The sequence below is a fragment of the Dreissena polymorpha genome, chromosome 16 (assembly GCF_020536995.1).
Source record: "Dreissena polymorpha isolate Duluth1 chromosome 16, UMN_Dpol_1.0, whole genome shotgun sequence".
Classification (NCBI taxonomy): Eukaryota; Metazoa; Mollusca; class Bivalvia; order Myida; family Dreissenidae; genus Dreissena; species Dreissena polymorpha.
In genome coordinates, this window is record NC_068370.1 from 5,771,195 (window position 1) to 5,788,128 (window position 16,934).

General features: G+C 32.9%; 1 protein-coding gene across 2 annotated transcripts in view; it reads left to right on the top strand.

Annotated features, from left to right (window-relative positions):
- Positions 1-10,936: 10,936 nt before the first annotated feature.
- The window catches only part of LOC127862547 (uncharacterized), a 27,988-nt gene continuing 21,990 nt past the window's right edge, over positions 10,937-16,934 (top strand). The window contains exons 1-2 of one of the 2 annotated variants that reach the window (XM_052401712.1): positions 10,959-11,070; positions 12,110-12,220. The gene's annotated coding sequence lies outside the window, so the exon portion shown is untranslated. Of the gene's footprint in view, positions 11,071-12,109; positions 12,221-16,934 lie in introns of both variants that reach the window. The other variant, XM_052401713.1, reaches the window with a different exon arrangement.

The window sequence follows — 16,934 nt, forward strand, 5'->3', positions numbered from 1 at the left end:
TAACAATTGCGCTTTGAGTTAATCGGACGGCAAAATAACAAACACGACATAAATCCATATTTCCATCAACAGACACACACTTTTTAATCTAACTACATACCTGCACAATTCTTGTTGCTAAATATAGATACATACATACGTTCAAATATTAAGAACTGACATGATGTTATCCTTTTAAATTTGACACGACTACATCTTTCTTATTCTAAATTTTTACAATTTGCACCGAAACATGCTATTATCACGACTTTAAGTGTTCATTTAAACAAGTATGTTCCGCATAGCCGCATAGCCTGTAAAACGAGACAAAATTCTGACAAAACCGGTTTTTGCAACAATACAAATAGCTATGTAGGTTTAACGGTCGCTATAAATAACATTGTAAAATTTCCAGCAGCTTTACTCTCGTTTTCTAGCTTCCGCGTACATCAGATATATAGTTTTGACTTTCTTCTTTGCTCTCAGTGAATTAACTTACACAATAACACATCAGTTGGTTTACGGTTGACGAGAGTGAACGCTTTAGGATATAATAGTTCTCTCTTCGCTGAAATAATTCACACGTCGATATGTGAAGGGTTATTATTAAGTCCAGATATTTTTTAGATCACAGATTTTGGCATGTTTTGAAGTTTGTCATTAAATGCTTTATATTGATAAATGTAAACACTGAATATAAAAAGCACCAGTAAAAAATCGAGAATAAAATTCCGAAACTTTTCCATGACCATAATTCCCATACGAATGACTACAGTGCTGATGATGACTATGATGTTGAACTATCAACACAATCTTATAAAGGTTGGATAATCTGTGTGCATTATGCTTTCTGTTATACCATAAAATGATATCATTGAAATCCTGACATATCTGACATTTGCTGTCTTATTAGTTTCAAAACCATTGGATGAAATGTGTGTGTTAGACTTGTGTTATTGATATACATATTGATATAAATATGACATTTCTGCAATGAAATAACAGCAGTGAAAATAAACAAATTGTTATTTTCACCGGTGAAAATAACAAATCTTCGGAACTACTTTTCCTATTTTTAGATTATCATATCAATATTTTTATGATCACGAGTGAATTAAAATCGGTATTACGCCGAATCCAACATATTTTCTTATTATTTTATGCTTTTTTCACCGTTTATTTACATTGTTCAATAGTTTAACTGGAGCGTTTTGCTGGGAGAGTGACGTCATTTCCTCGAAAAAATGACGTCATTTTGTGCATTGAAATGTATTGAGGCACGCCACGGGAGAAAGGGTAACTTTTCAGCAGAAGGGAAACAGAAGTTAATTATGTTCTTGAAAAAGGGGCATAAAAGAAACAGAAAATTTGTTCATGTCAGTGTAAGATCGTTTGTTATTTCACTCGTGAGCATAGACAAATAATATTTTCACGAGTGGCGCAGCTTATTTTCTATGATCACTCGTGAAATAACAAACGATCTTACAATGACATGAACAAATACAGTTCAATGATTAGAAATTGATATATCCCGTCCAGAGGGGGAATTAGTTGCATGAAAGTGCGCCCATCCAAATAGTCTATTCAGGACTTCATTGGTCACAATTTCACTGTTTATATTTTTCACATACGTAAATCATATGAAAGAACCAAAATAAAAACATGTATTCGGGTTTTAATACTATTTTATATGTTTCATTACGTGTCGTTCCATTTTTAATTCAGGACGATCCATCAGTCTGATACTGTGTACACGTATATGAATGACTTTTACATACTTCACAGTGGTACAATTGTTAATGATGTGAGTTGGAATGTATAAAAAATGATTTGGGTTTTGTAAAAAGTCAATGTAATTAAAAGTCACTTGGGTACAAATTTAATGCAGATTTATAACAAGGCAATAGTTTATATAATGTCAAAATCATGTGTTATTGCCCACGACAGTTAAAGCATTGTCCACTCACAACTCAATATGTCCATGTCAAACTGTGTTATTGTAAATGCTGCCCTACACATCCTTTTCAGCCGACGTCTTCCAAGTCCCGGTCTGTGTCATGACCATTCAATTTGTATGCCAGCTGGACAGTAAACTGCTTCATCATAGAGGATCAATTATGTATGCCACTAATGAAATTACGACTGAATTGTAAGCACTTAGAATTGGAAAATACATTCGATACAAGCAGAGCAACTGTTTCGAATATTATAAATAAAGTTGTTGTTGTGCTTCACGAAATATTAAAGGCATTTACTTTAAGTAAGGATTCCAAGACAACTCAAATGCAAAGGATCCATGCCGAAGTCATTTGATGCCTTTATTTCGTACAGAATTACAATTGACGTTACATAAATTATTCAGGATATATATTGAAGATGAATAACAAACGCATTTTTAAAGCAATTATAAACGTAGTTCACTGTTTAAGATGTAAGATGTGTTGCTCCAAATGGTGCATTATTTTGTTATTGTTCAAATCTTCATCCTGAATCTAAATCAGACACATATAGGGTTTATCAATCGAAAATATTAGAGTAACTTTTACCAGATGACTTGATTTTGGCTAATAAGGGCTTCAATATTTTGATAACTTCATGTAAGAGTATTGTTGAATATTCCTTATTTTCTTTCTTTTTAAGGTCAGTTAAACCATATTCCTGCAAAACTAAAGACATTTAGTAATTTTATTGAGTTGTGTTGTTGTCTTGTTAATTTTATGGCTCAATTATTAAAGAAAATAGAGAATAAATGTGAAATTTATACAAATTAGAAATCTAGAATATCAATTCATAATTTCATACAATGTATGCATAAGCTTTGGCTATTCAATTAACATTAATTTAGTATAAAAGGTATACAGTTATTTAGTGTTTGGTGGTAGGATTGTGTTCAGTGTTCACAGTATTTCAGTATTCCTCTTATTAGTAGTATATTTATTACAAACGGTAAAGAATAATTACTTTTTTCTGATCAATCTGAGTCAATCTAAGCAGTTTAGCAGATCTAAGTGCGCACACATGACATTTTCTGGTCTACAATGTGAGCTAGCTGAGTCAGTAACGACTCTAAAGACAGTGAAGAGGAATGGTTGAACTTGCGACTTGTTTTTCTAAGTACATTATATGCTTAGGTCAAATGTACATGACGCGCTTGTACGGTTGTGAAACTGTGTGTTTAAATATCAAATCATGTGTGCGTGTGGTTGTTGATATAACTCGGCAACATCAATGATAATGTTCAATGAAAATCGGTGGTTTTCTCAAAAAGATTTACGGTTCATTATTATCGACACAGAACGGATACTTGCAATAATTCTGAATGGATTTATTGAACACCAAGTACTTGCGTTAAAATAATTTGATGAAATCAAGTGCATGTGTATATTAAAGGGACCTTGGTGCGACAGGATGTCTTAGGCTGTAGTCTATATATAGCTATATCAATGTTTATAGACAATCCCAGAATCGATAAATTGGCCGTCGATGGCTATCACGTGACCCGCTGCCAGTATGGTACCGAAGAATTTGGCAGATTACAGCGTAATCTTAGTGTGCACCCGCTTTATTCCAATAAACAGTATTTTATGACTTCGCACAGTCCAATCGTTTTGTAATATATAAGGCGAGGCTTAGAATAATATAACGGCGAGGCTTTCCGAGCTGTTATTTTATTCGTGCCGAGCCTGATATATTACAAAACGATGGGATAGTAACCTGTTTTTTTTGTTTATCATACCACAAAAATCTGCAAAACAATCCAGTTTTTATATTTAAAATGTACGCTGATTTTGCTGATCCGGCTTTTAAACGTTGACATACATGTAGCAACGGCGTTCGAAAAGACGATACGAATAATCGCTTATTTAAAACTTCGTATAGAGAAAAACAAGTTGTTTGCACTACGAATTGGAAGAGTACACCCGTTCTAATTATAAACGTCTTAAATTGGAGATTAGGAATTGACTGCAGCAATAAATTGAATCGAAAAACACACTTCACCAAATAGTGTGGAGACGCCATTTTGGAGATGTGTATTGAAATTGACATTTTTATGATGGTGTCAATATTGATATAAGCGTGTCAAATCGTTTGTTTAAATAGTTGAGGGTAAGCATACAGTTATCATTTGTCTTGACTGTCTGTGCACCACTTGCGAGTGCAATGACTATATCGATATTTAAGATTTATTGTCCCATTGATGACGTCATTTAACTTCTGTAGTGCGGGCTGCGGTGATTTTAAAAACACGTTTTTGTGATTTATGACTTTAAACTAGAATAAAATATGTACGTTCTTGGTATCAAATTGTTTATTTTGTTGAACCTGATTCATGTTGATAGAAATAGTTGACTTTATTGCAAATCCCACGTAACTCCAAACATTGACTGATATAAAAACTTCCTGTTGACCATGACATAAAAAATATATCAAGCAACGTTATATCAGGCAGATATCAATGCGGTGGTATGATAAACTGCTTTAAAAATGCCGTACTTCTAGAGTTCCGGAGAAACTCATTAAGAAACTGTGTAAGATTCAAGAACTAGGCAGACTTTCTTTATTGAATAGTACATTTCTGTGTTTGTCTAAACATTTACTATTTCGTTATTAATATTTCCCTTTTAAGTGTCATTTTAAAAGTATATAACAATCTATAGCCGAAATGGAGTTCGTAATTTTAACTGACATTGGTCCGGACATATTTATTAGCAAAACTCTGTAAGTTTTCAGGTAGAGGCAAACTTTTTTAATTAAAAGTATTATCTGGTTTAGTCTAAAACTTAAGCAAATTTAAATGAATATCTTTTATTTAAAAAGTGTGTCATTTGTGAATATGTGTTGTGATTGTAATAGAAAATACCGACAGAAGTGAGAAGATGCGTGCAAATATAATCTGTTCTGTTATGTGTAAATGGATGTAATCATCACATTCTCCATTGTATTCGATATCGTAAAAAGATGTAGACATCACATTCTCTACCATGATTCGCAAGAAAACAAGTGTTTTATTTGTATTTTAATAAACGCATTTCGAATACGCCATTCTCAGGTTAGTCAAATCTAAAAGCTATTAAAACACTTGGCTGTGTACATAAACAACTATAATCAGTTTTAATAGATTAAATAAACCCATGTTATTAATATGACGAAAATATACTAGCCCAAAACATAACTATGCATTTTGATGACAGCAAGGCATTACAATTGAATACATTTAGAATGCAGTTAATCATACATAAATGAATACTGGCAATAAGATGGAGGAGAAAATACTTTTGTGTTGCTTTAATTGTTGTCATGGGCATGCACCCTTAGCAAAATAAAAACAAAAATGTACGTAACAAAATTTGATAGATTGTTCTTGATGAGTTTTGAACTTTCGATAGATAATTTGAAATTAAAATCAATTTCGACTTTAGTGTTAATTTCTAAATAAAACACCGTTTTTTTCAGCAACGAAATAATTGAATTCTTGTAAATAATGACATTCAGGACAAGTAAAAATTGTATTTGATATTTAACACTTTGTGTCATCGTGTCACATGTTGTTAAAACATGTAACTTTATTAAGGAATTTTTTATTTCTAATTAGAAACTGTAAAGCATATTTCATAATATTATGTAGAGGATTTAATACGTTTGGTGTAAAATTAACCATTTGTATATCAATATATATTCGCAATCGTTTAACGCCAGTTCGGAAAATATCATACATTTAGGCGTACGTTTTGAATTTTGACTTTTTTCTACAACAAATCTATTTACATAGCCTCACACATTTATTCTATACAGCATAAAACGTTTAACAATCGTATTCAATAGATGTATTTGTGAGTAAGTTGATAAGCTTTATTAGTTTGCCTTTTTGCATTTCACTACTTTTTGAATGTCGTTAAATCTAATCAACTTACAGCGTTATGACCTGCCTTGAGCTCATTTTGTACCTTCTGTTGCACGAGTTTCAGATCCGGTTCTATGGCAAACCTCAAAATTTGTTTCCGTGTGACGCTCACTAGCAAAAGTCCAATCAAATGAAAACATTTCGTTATACAGTTATCCGTGAGTCACAATTTGATGCTGTATAAATCATAACACTGCTTTAGAAGATAAATTGTCTCATTTGATGTTGATGTAAATGACTTTACTAACACTAAAACAGCTTTTTTTACTAACCAGATATTAGACAATTTCATCATTTGGACAGGTCTTGACTTTTGTTCAGCACTTACTTTTCTTCTGGATAACTTGTTTGTTGAATTTAATGGTAAAATATTTAAACAAATTATTGGCGTCCCTATGGGTACTAATTGTGCTCCACTTATAGCTGATCTTTTTTTTTATATTGTTATGAAAGCGAATTTATGTAAGAATTATCTAAAACTAAACAAGCATATTTGATTCAATGTTTTAACCTTACTAGTAGGTACATTGATGACATACTTAATTTAGATAATCCATTATTTGAACAATATATTCACAAAATCTACCCTAACGAACTTATCTTGAACAGATCGTCTCAATCAAATACAGACGCTGCGTATTTAGACTTACATCTAACTATTAATAATAATATGATTAAAACTAGTTTATACGAAAAACGGGACGACTTTAACTTTGAAATTGTGAATTTTCCGTTCATAGATGGCAACATCCCTAAAGGTCTTTCCATTGGTATTTACATTTCGCAGTTGGTACTTTATGCCAGAGCATGTTCATATATTAAAGATTTTAATGATCGTAATCTTATATTAAAAAAGAAATTGCTAAAACAAGGCTTTTTGTATCATAACATAAGAAATAAATTCGCTAGATTTCACGCAAAGTATGGTGATTTGATTTCAAAATATACTGTTTCTTTAAAATGGCATTTAAATAATGGAATTTCCCATCCATCATTTTATGGAGATGTTTTGAAGCGTGTCGCAAATTAAAATATGTTAAAGAAAATGTTCATATTTAACTTTTCAATTTAATTAACTCGTTTTTATCAAAAGGATATGATGCTGATGTACTTAAAAACACGTGCTTGATGATTTTTGATTCACGAATGTCCCCGACCTCAAAATATTGGAAATCGGGACAAATCGTGGGGAATCGTGTCGTAGTGGAATACCCCTATTACACATGCGTTATTCCACACGATTAATTTCACAATCTTTATTTCACATGCTTCATTCAACACGATAAATTCCACATTATTAATTCCACGATTTACATGCAGAGTCTGTAAAGAACTTATTATGCAGATCGTTATTTAGAAATAATGATCTTTGTGTGTTTTCTTTTTATATAATGGATGTTATGAGATATGCTTATAAACCACACACCTTCCAAGGAAAAGAGACCAGCACCTTATTTGTTACATATGTGATGTGACCCCAAAAACAAAAGCCTAGTAACTGGCGTAATCTTAAACCCTTATATGCAATGTTAGTAGTCATGCGTTATATATATCTTAACATTACATAAAAAAACTCCCATGTGTGTTAACATAGAAAAGAAGTTGTTGTCACTCATAATAATGTGGGCCTCATAATAATGTTCAGATAAATGTCAGTACCGCCTCATAGAACTGAGGTGTTGTTGCCATTGAATTTGCGTGTATGGTTTATTCTTAAATGACTGTTCTATATTGCATCTATTAACGAGTCAGAGACGATAAGTCTGAATAAATTGTATATTTACTATGTCTGTATGTCTATATATATATATATCTCTCTGTCTTTATATGCTGTAATACCGGTATTCGGCATTGTTACACATTCTTAAAAAGCGAATACTGCACTGATGGCGAATTTCTTCACTTTGGTCCAACTTAGTCAGTGTTCTTCCGGTAATAATTTGTCATCGGTTACCTGATGCAGTTTTTTTTATCTGTACAGAAACTATATAAAACAACATTTTAGTAAAAATTTAAGATTTTGTAAAGTGAAGTGAAATTTTAAGTAAATTATATCAAATGATATATCATATATTTTAGTAATAGACTAATATACAGTTTACTCTAGATATATAACAAATAAGCGATGTCATACCAGAATGAGTATTTTGCAATTGACGCAGTCTGGTCAAGAACTGCCCTGTCAGCTTTAAAGTGACGCAAGGTTCCGTGGTCCCATTACCGGTCATAGTATCTCTTGACCAGATTATGCGAATGCGAAGGCTGGTTTGGAGCTACGGTGATTGCATATGGAAAATACCCTTTTGGCATGAAATACTAGTATTTTGCCCCAATACTATATAGCAATCACTGCAGATAATTTATAATCACACGAGCCTCTGTGAAAAAGATTAAGATCGTTAACAATTAAGGTATTGCATTTTTTTAATTTGTTTGTTAAGTGTGCTTCCTCTATGAAATTTAAGTATTGATACGTATATTAGTATAGATGTATATCCGTTCATGAAAGCGCAGACAATTCAAAATGCTGTAATTAATATTTCAAAATATTGACCTTTACTTAACGAAAACTAAATATTAATAATACAGCAATCAGTAATTATATTGACCATTTTCATTTTGTTAATTACTTAAAAAGAAATGGCCATCTTTATCTAGACAATGCAGCTGAATAATATCCTATCCAAAGCCGTCGAGTCTCACATAAACATCATTTTGAATTATTAAGTGTAGGCTTAAATGATGTAATTTATGTGCGGGGTTCTTTTTCATGATGTTTCAAATGATTTGTTATTGGGATTATGTTTGTTGCAGGATTCCACATTGGCAAATTTAAGCATTATGCAGAGGTACTGATGCAAATCAATCTGTTTAACTCATCAGGCCATATTTTCATACAATAATGGACAACAATAATTACATGTGTTTCATATTCTTTATATTTGCATATTATATTTCTTATTAGTACAACTTTATCCATGGTAATTATACAGTAATCATCCAAGTCGATTAAACAAACGTCAAAAGAGATATCTTCATATTCATAATGCATTTTATAATTTCTGCACATGGGACTCCAACAAAAGAATGTTGATTCTCTTCATTTAAAATTATTTCATCCTGCGAACTTACCTTCTTTTAATCACTTGCTCATTAACAAAGTTTCACTGAAAAAAGCCTTAAAAGACAAATGAAACAAATAACACTCAAACTTTGGACACTTCTTTTTCTACAAGTACAAGAACATTATAGACATACGTATTTTCACCATTCATTTTTCAAAATACAAACGGTATTCTTTGGAAAGGAAATGACTATTTAGGCAGTAAATTCAGTAAACAAGAAGCTTGAAACCATAGTACAGCTTTTTGAGTGACACACTTTGAGAACCATAAGAACTGTGTCTAACAGAAATTGACGATCTCCGTCTGACGTTAACCATATACCAGGGTTTTTTAATTTTACCAAGCCCGAGCGGGTTATACTTTAAAAACTCGGTAATACTGGGATTTTCTAGTAAATAGTTTGTAAAACTTGATAATTAAATATAATTTACCATAAGTTTATCTCTGCATCATAACAAACAAATAGATTTGCATAAAACTTTATTTTAATAAACCTTTATTTAGCCATTGTATCTAGATCTGCATAAACCATTAATGTTGATAAACAGTTATCAAGACAATGGACCTAGTTCAAACCATTATCTAAAATAGTTATTTTTCACAAATGTGAAGTTGCACTGTTTGGTTAACAGCCACAATTACTTTGTGGCTGTGTTGAAACTAATTTTCAATCCCTTAATGCAAATCGGTCGATTAAATATAAGGATGTCCTTCGCCCGTCACTTGATCAGTCCGTTAGTTAGTCCGATGGTTAGTATGTTATTTTTTCCGTAACAAAACAATGTCGTTTTTAATATGTTTTAAATTAAATGTTAAGGGCAGTAAGACGAAGTACAGATGGAATGAGTCAGTCACGCTGAATCAAATCCTTAGAATCAACGCACCATTACATTTTCACAAAGAAAGTGGCTAGTGCCGAAAAATTTGTCACTCCAGAGCGACTTCCCCCAACATCACATGCAACAGTATGCCATAGCCAAAGCATATATTATCAAATCATGGTGCGGGTGGGGATGGCAAATAATATGAAACCTTCGGAATGGGGATGGAAACAGGAAAACAGCCAATTAATTCCAAGCATGACCCAAAGCAATCCTGCACCTGACGAACTATTGAAAATCATACATTGTAACTGTGCTGTAGGATGTAAATCCTCTCAATGCAGCTGCCGACGCTATGGACTCCCCTGCACTGCTGTATGTGGCCCTTGCCAAACTGAAAACTGTGACAATCCAATGTCATAAATTGTATTTCATAATTACTCAACTGACTAATTATATTATCAATTCTATCCATGTGTCTTTGTACCCAAAACTATATGGTGTTTGTTATGAAAAAATCCTAACCTTTGAGTCAATCGTTATGCACTTGCTGTCCTTCTTATTGTGGCGGTGCCTATTTTTTGATGTCATGTTGGATTTCTGTGTCAAATAATAAACTTATGCTATTTCGGGTGATCTTAAAGTGTTCTTTGACCGCAGAAACCTGGGTAAAGACACAAAAGTAATCAATTTTGAGTGGATAGTTACATAGTTATGATCATTTTGGCGGCCATCTTGAATTTTTTTTTTTCAGGAAGTCGGATTTTGGTAAACTTTTGAGATGTTATTATGTACCTTCTACCCTACCAGGATCAGTCAAAATACCTTTTGTAGCAATTGTTTGTGGGTCAAAGTGTATATTACCCTGACTTATACGAAAGCGACATGTGTACGTTGCTCGGACTCGTGGAATATACCACAGTTCAAGGTTAACGTGTTGAACTCGTCCGCTCGATATACTATTTTAAGGCTTGTCTTGAAACTTGTGTTAATTTTAAGGACTTTAAGATAATGTGCACAAGGCAATATTTGCATAAACTCTTCAGGACGTATCGTAAAAGTTATCCCTGTTATCTTCCTATGCAACAACCATGTTTAAGCGAGATCAGCGAATTTATTAATAAGGTAAAACTTGTTCAAGATGACAACCATTTAAAGAATAGATAGATCATTTAACCATACATGGTCTTTGTAACACGAGGTTATTACATCATGGATATTTCCATGGCTACTTAATTTTACAGTAAGTTGACTTATTGTTACATCTCGTTATTTGTGTGAAATAACAATGTAAACGATAATTATGCATAATTTTCGTAAACACAAATAAATTTACTACTGAGACGCTTTTGTCGCGTTGTCTTCGAATCGAAAGTGCAGGACTTTTATATTTTGTAAATAATGTTTAATTTTTTTACTAAGTTTGTGTCAACTGGCCTACTTAAATGAAAAATAATCCCTTATCAATCGAGCTTACCACGCCAGAGACTCTAATCTATGAAAATAACGCATCCAATACTCGCTAAGTTCAATTTCTACCAGGAGTATGTATGCGAATATACGCAATAATAAAGTTCGTGACTTATGTTTCTTCTTAGGTAAAAACATACGACGAACTGTACGAAACAATCCACAAAATACATAGTATTAATACTCTATAAATGCTATGACTAACCGGCCTGATAATACATAACTTGTGAAAACACACCATACTGAAACATTCGTAGAGCAACGTTTGAATATTTCACATTTTAAAAATACAAAATGATACAAAGACACAATTATGTATACAAACTCGCTTTGTCAAGACTTACATCGCGGTTGTTTTTTTCTCACTAGTGCTTAATTAGACGAATGACAAACACAATATAGTGGCTGACCCTGTTCTATTTAATTATAACTATGTACTTGTCTTAATAACTGTTTTATATTATCAAAAGAATGTACAATTTAAAGTAAATTGCAATCTATCTGCTGTTTTGTATTCGTACAGCAATTTATAAAAAATCGATTACTAAAGTTATATTCATTTAAAGTATTAAAAAAGTGTGAAGTAGTATACATAAAGTTAATATATTTATCAATTGTGTTGCATTATCTTTGTTTTGCAAATATGTGCGAATATTTTGGTGGAATCGAGTAAATTAAAATAAAATATTTCGGGAAATCGTGTCGGCGTCCAAACCGCAGGCGCTTTGATGAACTTTGTTATCTGTGGGTTTCCTTTTGTCACTTGTGTTACGGAAATGTGAAGTTAAATCATATTAAATTTATCTTGGCAGTGAGCCAGACTTGGGTCTCAACTAAACGCAACGATAAAGATAACGTTGAAAAACGAACAAAATATTCACAAAAAAGGAACACGCAGACGGCAATCGCGATAACATAGCGTTGTAAGTACATTTATTAAAATATGTTTAGTTTTCGTTTAGTTTAATATAATACTGGATGGTGTTAGTTGTTTTATACTTATTTACATTCAAAATTTTAATAAGTGATCTTATATTTAATTTTTTTTAAATAATAATTGTTTTTAATGCAAGTATTTTATTTTTTTATTTTAAACAAACTGCTACAAGACCGTAACGAAGGTGTAGGGAAATATGCGAAATGATCCAAACTCGCGCCCAATTAACGCACTCTAAAAGTAGACTACGTGTAATCCGCGCTTTAGGCAAAGGTCTCGTTTGAATTATTATATCTCTGCTTCTTGATTTTCTTAGCATTGCATCATTAATGAATCTTCCATAAATACCCTACTCGGGAAATGTGTTCTGCGTTTTCGTACGCTTGTTTTGATCTTTGTCTGCGTTTCAAAATTATTTTTCCGTCGCTCGAACTTTTTTCCGTTCATTTTAATCCTTGCTTTTAATAGTTGTTATTAAGTCTCTACTTGCATCTTTCCTATCGAATGCGTTTATTTAAAATAGAAATTCATATGTACAGTTCAGCGTGTCCTATCAATTTTACATTAATCACCAGCATAATGATAAAGTTTGTATTGCGTCTGGTATACCTGTTTATTTCCTCATTTTTTTAATAATTTGTTGAAGTATCATATGCTTTTAACGCGTTTTCTCCTATTTATGTCGTAGATGCGTTTCAAGCGTTTGAATGATAAGTTTTGCAATGTTGTTGTCGCTTTGTTCTTGTCTTTCTTTTATAATAATCAAGCATGCTTGTTGTTTTCATAAGCGTTTTTGTTATGGGTTATGTGTTTACTTGACAAGGTATGCGTTTTAATCATGTTTGTTTTCATAAGGATCATACATAGAATTTGTCTTGTACGTATTTGTATATTACTCTTGGTTTTTTATAAAAATCGTTTCAACAGAACAAATCCAATTTAAATAAAAGCACACTAGGACACATGTTTATTCGTAAAATAAGATGGGAGTGAGAGGTGGTTTTGGCACAAAAAAGTTTTCTAGTGATTTTACCACGCCGACAAAAGCTTACCCGTCTTTCTTCAAACGCTAAAAAAGTCACAACCGGACATTAGCTCACTCTTGAATCGATAATGAAATTCATGCGCGCAAGTAAAGATGTCAGCGTCCGTTCAATAATGATCATAAAATGTTCCCATCTCTCACGTATATATGTGTATGGTCCTTTTTATATACAGTCTACTCTCGTTATCTCGAAGTCGGCGGGAACAAGTAAAAATATCGAGATAACGTGAGTTCGAGATATCCGATTAGGCGTTTTCAAAGAAAAAATGAGACGAAATTTTAACTTGTTTTTAACATCAATATACCTGATAAGTGGTCTAACTAAAGCCGTCACCCGTGGCCTAATACTCTCTACTACCCTATCTATTACTTGATATATATGTGTTTTAAAGAGGCACGATTAAATTTGTTATTTAAATGCTTAAAATGACGTTTAAAGTGTTACTGAATTGCATGAACACATGCGGTTATCATTTTCTAAACTTTCGAGTAAACATCCGGTAATGTTGCTATTTAAAGTTATGATGCAAGTGACGTCCAATCAAAACGAGGGTTTTTCATATGGACATGCGTAAATCACGTTCCGGAATACTGGACTGTACATGTACACTTTGTAGTCTGAAATGCAAAGTTCGATCGATGATAAGTACAGGATAAAATAAACCCACAGGTTATAAAATGACAGGCCTTACTCAAGTGTTAATGGCTAACGATATAACACAAGTGTGGTCATTGATGCAATTAACGGATCAATTATCTACCGCACAGTATCGGGAGCAGCCGGGCGAAGCGGGACGGTGAAGTATCAAAGAAAACAATTCTCACCTTTGCCGACGCTTGGACAGTTATTCGCACTTCGAGATAATCCACAGTAAATACATGTAAAATTGGGACTCGGTACAAATTTGTATATCAAAATATCGAATTATTTGACAAAACGAAAATCGAGATATGCGATGTTTATTAATATAGATAAAGAAGGAAAAAAGTTGGGACATTGAGCTTACTTCGACACATCGAAAAAATTGAGATATCCGATTTCGAGATAACGAGAGTAGACTGTATGTAAAGTAATCAACCTCCGTCGTGTGAATACAACTTGTATGTACATGGGCATTAGGGAGAGAGTCTACGATTATGATAACCAGACATAACGATGACTATAACGCGCTCACACGACAGCACGATGATTATAACGCAAAAACACGACAGCACAATGAAAATAGCTTGAAAGAACAGTGAATAAAACACGGAATTATATCACATTATCATAGTATTATAGTATCGTGTCTTTGTCATCCACTGTCGAGTATCGACTTGAAAATCAATCCATAGATACCGGGGTATGCGATGGCAACTGGATCCTGTACCAAAGCGGACAGTTTGATTTGATGGTATTGTATAAAATACTTATACACATAGAGATTATACGATTAAGATAACACGACAATACGATGAAGATAATGCGACAGTATATCGGTTATTAATCGAAGATATATCGCATTATAGTTATCATAGTGTGCCTACTTATCGTACTGTCGCCTTATGGTCGTCGTCCTGTTACGTCACATCGATATACTCATAACTTTCGTATGTATAACACATGATATACGCACGTTGCCATTTTCCTCGATACGTCAATGTAAGCGCGCTAGCTTGTGTAAGTTGCTGTGGTAGCCACGACCTTGACTATTAAGCAAAACACGAACGATCGCCCTGCGTCCGACGAACTTTTCTGACCAAAAACTAATTTGACACATGTATACGCTCTTCCCGTTGTTACCATGATATATGTACAATTTGTCAGTTATAATTATCATCATCAGATCTGTATCACCGTGCATTTTAATGAACACTTTTCTAAAAATCCGAAACTGCTTTTTAAACATTGAGCTACGCACATGTTTTGTTTCAGAATATTCTAAACTTATTTTCCGTATTTGCCTATTCAACAAAACAAGCTGTCAATCTCGGTAGAATGTATAATAACCAATTGCTTCAATCCTTTTTTTTTTGGGGGGGGGGGGGAAGCCGCATGTTGTTTAAAAATAGTAATTATACACAATGTTAGATTGGTGTGACACGTGTTTGTTTATTACTGTGCAATAGCAAGGGCACTATTCTGACATTGAGCGTCCCGTTGATCATCTAGAAAGCTGTAACCATTAAAATGCCAAGTGTGTATGACAAACACTCCACCTGCTATGACGTGAACATTTTACAACCAGCCATATATCTGATTCATGGAATTTCCCGATTATGTCACGCAAATGCAATATATCAAAGTTTAAGTAAACACTTATGTCTTATGCAGCGCTGTAGTGACACTCAATAAATTTAAAAAATATTTCCTTAAAACACTTGAGCACCAATGTACCAGGTATCACAGCCTAAAAAAATATAAAGGAACATATAAATTACGGAACGAACAAACAAATGATATTCTTTTTAATGTTCAGAAACTTTTTTTTAAAGGATAGTTATAAATATTTTTCCTTTTCGCTGTTTACATAGTCGAATTTAGACGTAAAATAGTGTTCCCTTTAATATCATGTTTGTGGAAGAGAAGATAAATATTAAATAATCCAGTATAAAAAAACCCGTATAACCTATGGAGACCTAAAATTGCCTATTTACATGAGCCGCGTGATGCAAGCGGCGGGTCTGTGTGAATGCATTTACTTATGTGCCTACAGTTCATTTTTAAGAATAAATATTAGCAACAGGGCAACATGGTCTTAACGCGCTCACATGAGGTCTAGGTACACAATTTTTCAAAGTTTGGACTAGGTGGCATAGTTTTTGAGCCCACTTAACCCAGATTCAAACATGATACTGTCAACATTATAATTCTGACAGAATGTGATCAAGACTGATTCATAAAGGGTACGCGAGTTGTAATGTGGATTTTTTTCAAGATTTCACTTGGTAACCTTATTTTTGGAAATACGTGCTCTAAACGCAAACTCGGCCTAGACATGGTCCGGTAAACACTCTGATGACAATTTTACAATGTTATTAGATGAATACTTACAAAGTGTTCTGTTCGTTGTTTTTTTTTCAGCCATTTTGATTGTCGTTGTAAGTTATGACTGAATAGCGGAACAAAAGTATTCCTCCAGTAATTGTGTTTAGATTATCAATAATAGACAGAAAACATCGTTCAACGGTAAACGAAAACAGATTTTTTTTGTTCTTTCGTTAATATTATACGTTGTTTAGGTTTTATTTCAAAATATATTAGGCTTGAAGCCCATGAGTACACATACATATAACACACAATGAAGTCAACAATGGTCAATGACATACAGGCATATACACATATATATATATACGATACACATTTAGATTTAACATAATTTGCAACTCTTAAGACATGCATATTTTTAACAGGTATATATATTTATAACAGTGTTTACCGTTACAAACTAATTTCAGGTAAGTAAAATATGCATATTGTAGAGTCGTATCTTATTCAAATAGAATTGAATGTTCTAAGAAAGTGTATACATAAAGCGTTTATTGCTATGACTACAAATAGACAGTAGTATATTGGGAGAAAGTATTGATAATACAATTCTGTTCGCAATTTAGCTGCTTAAAAGGAAATGTTGCAAGAGTTTTAATTTTTTTGCGTTGTCAGTTTGTAAGAGTT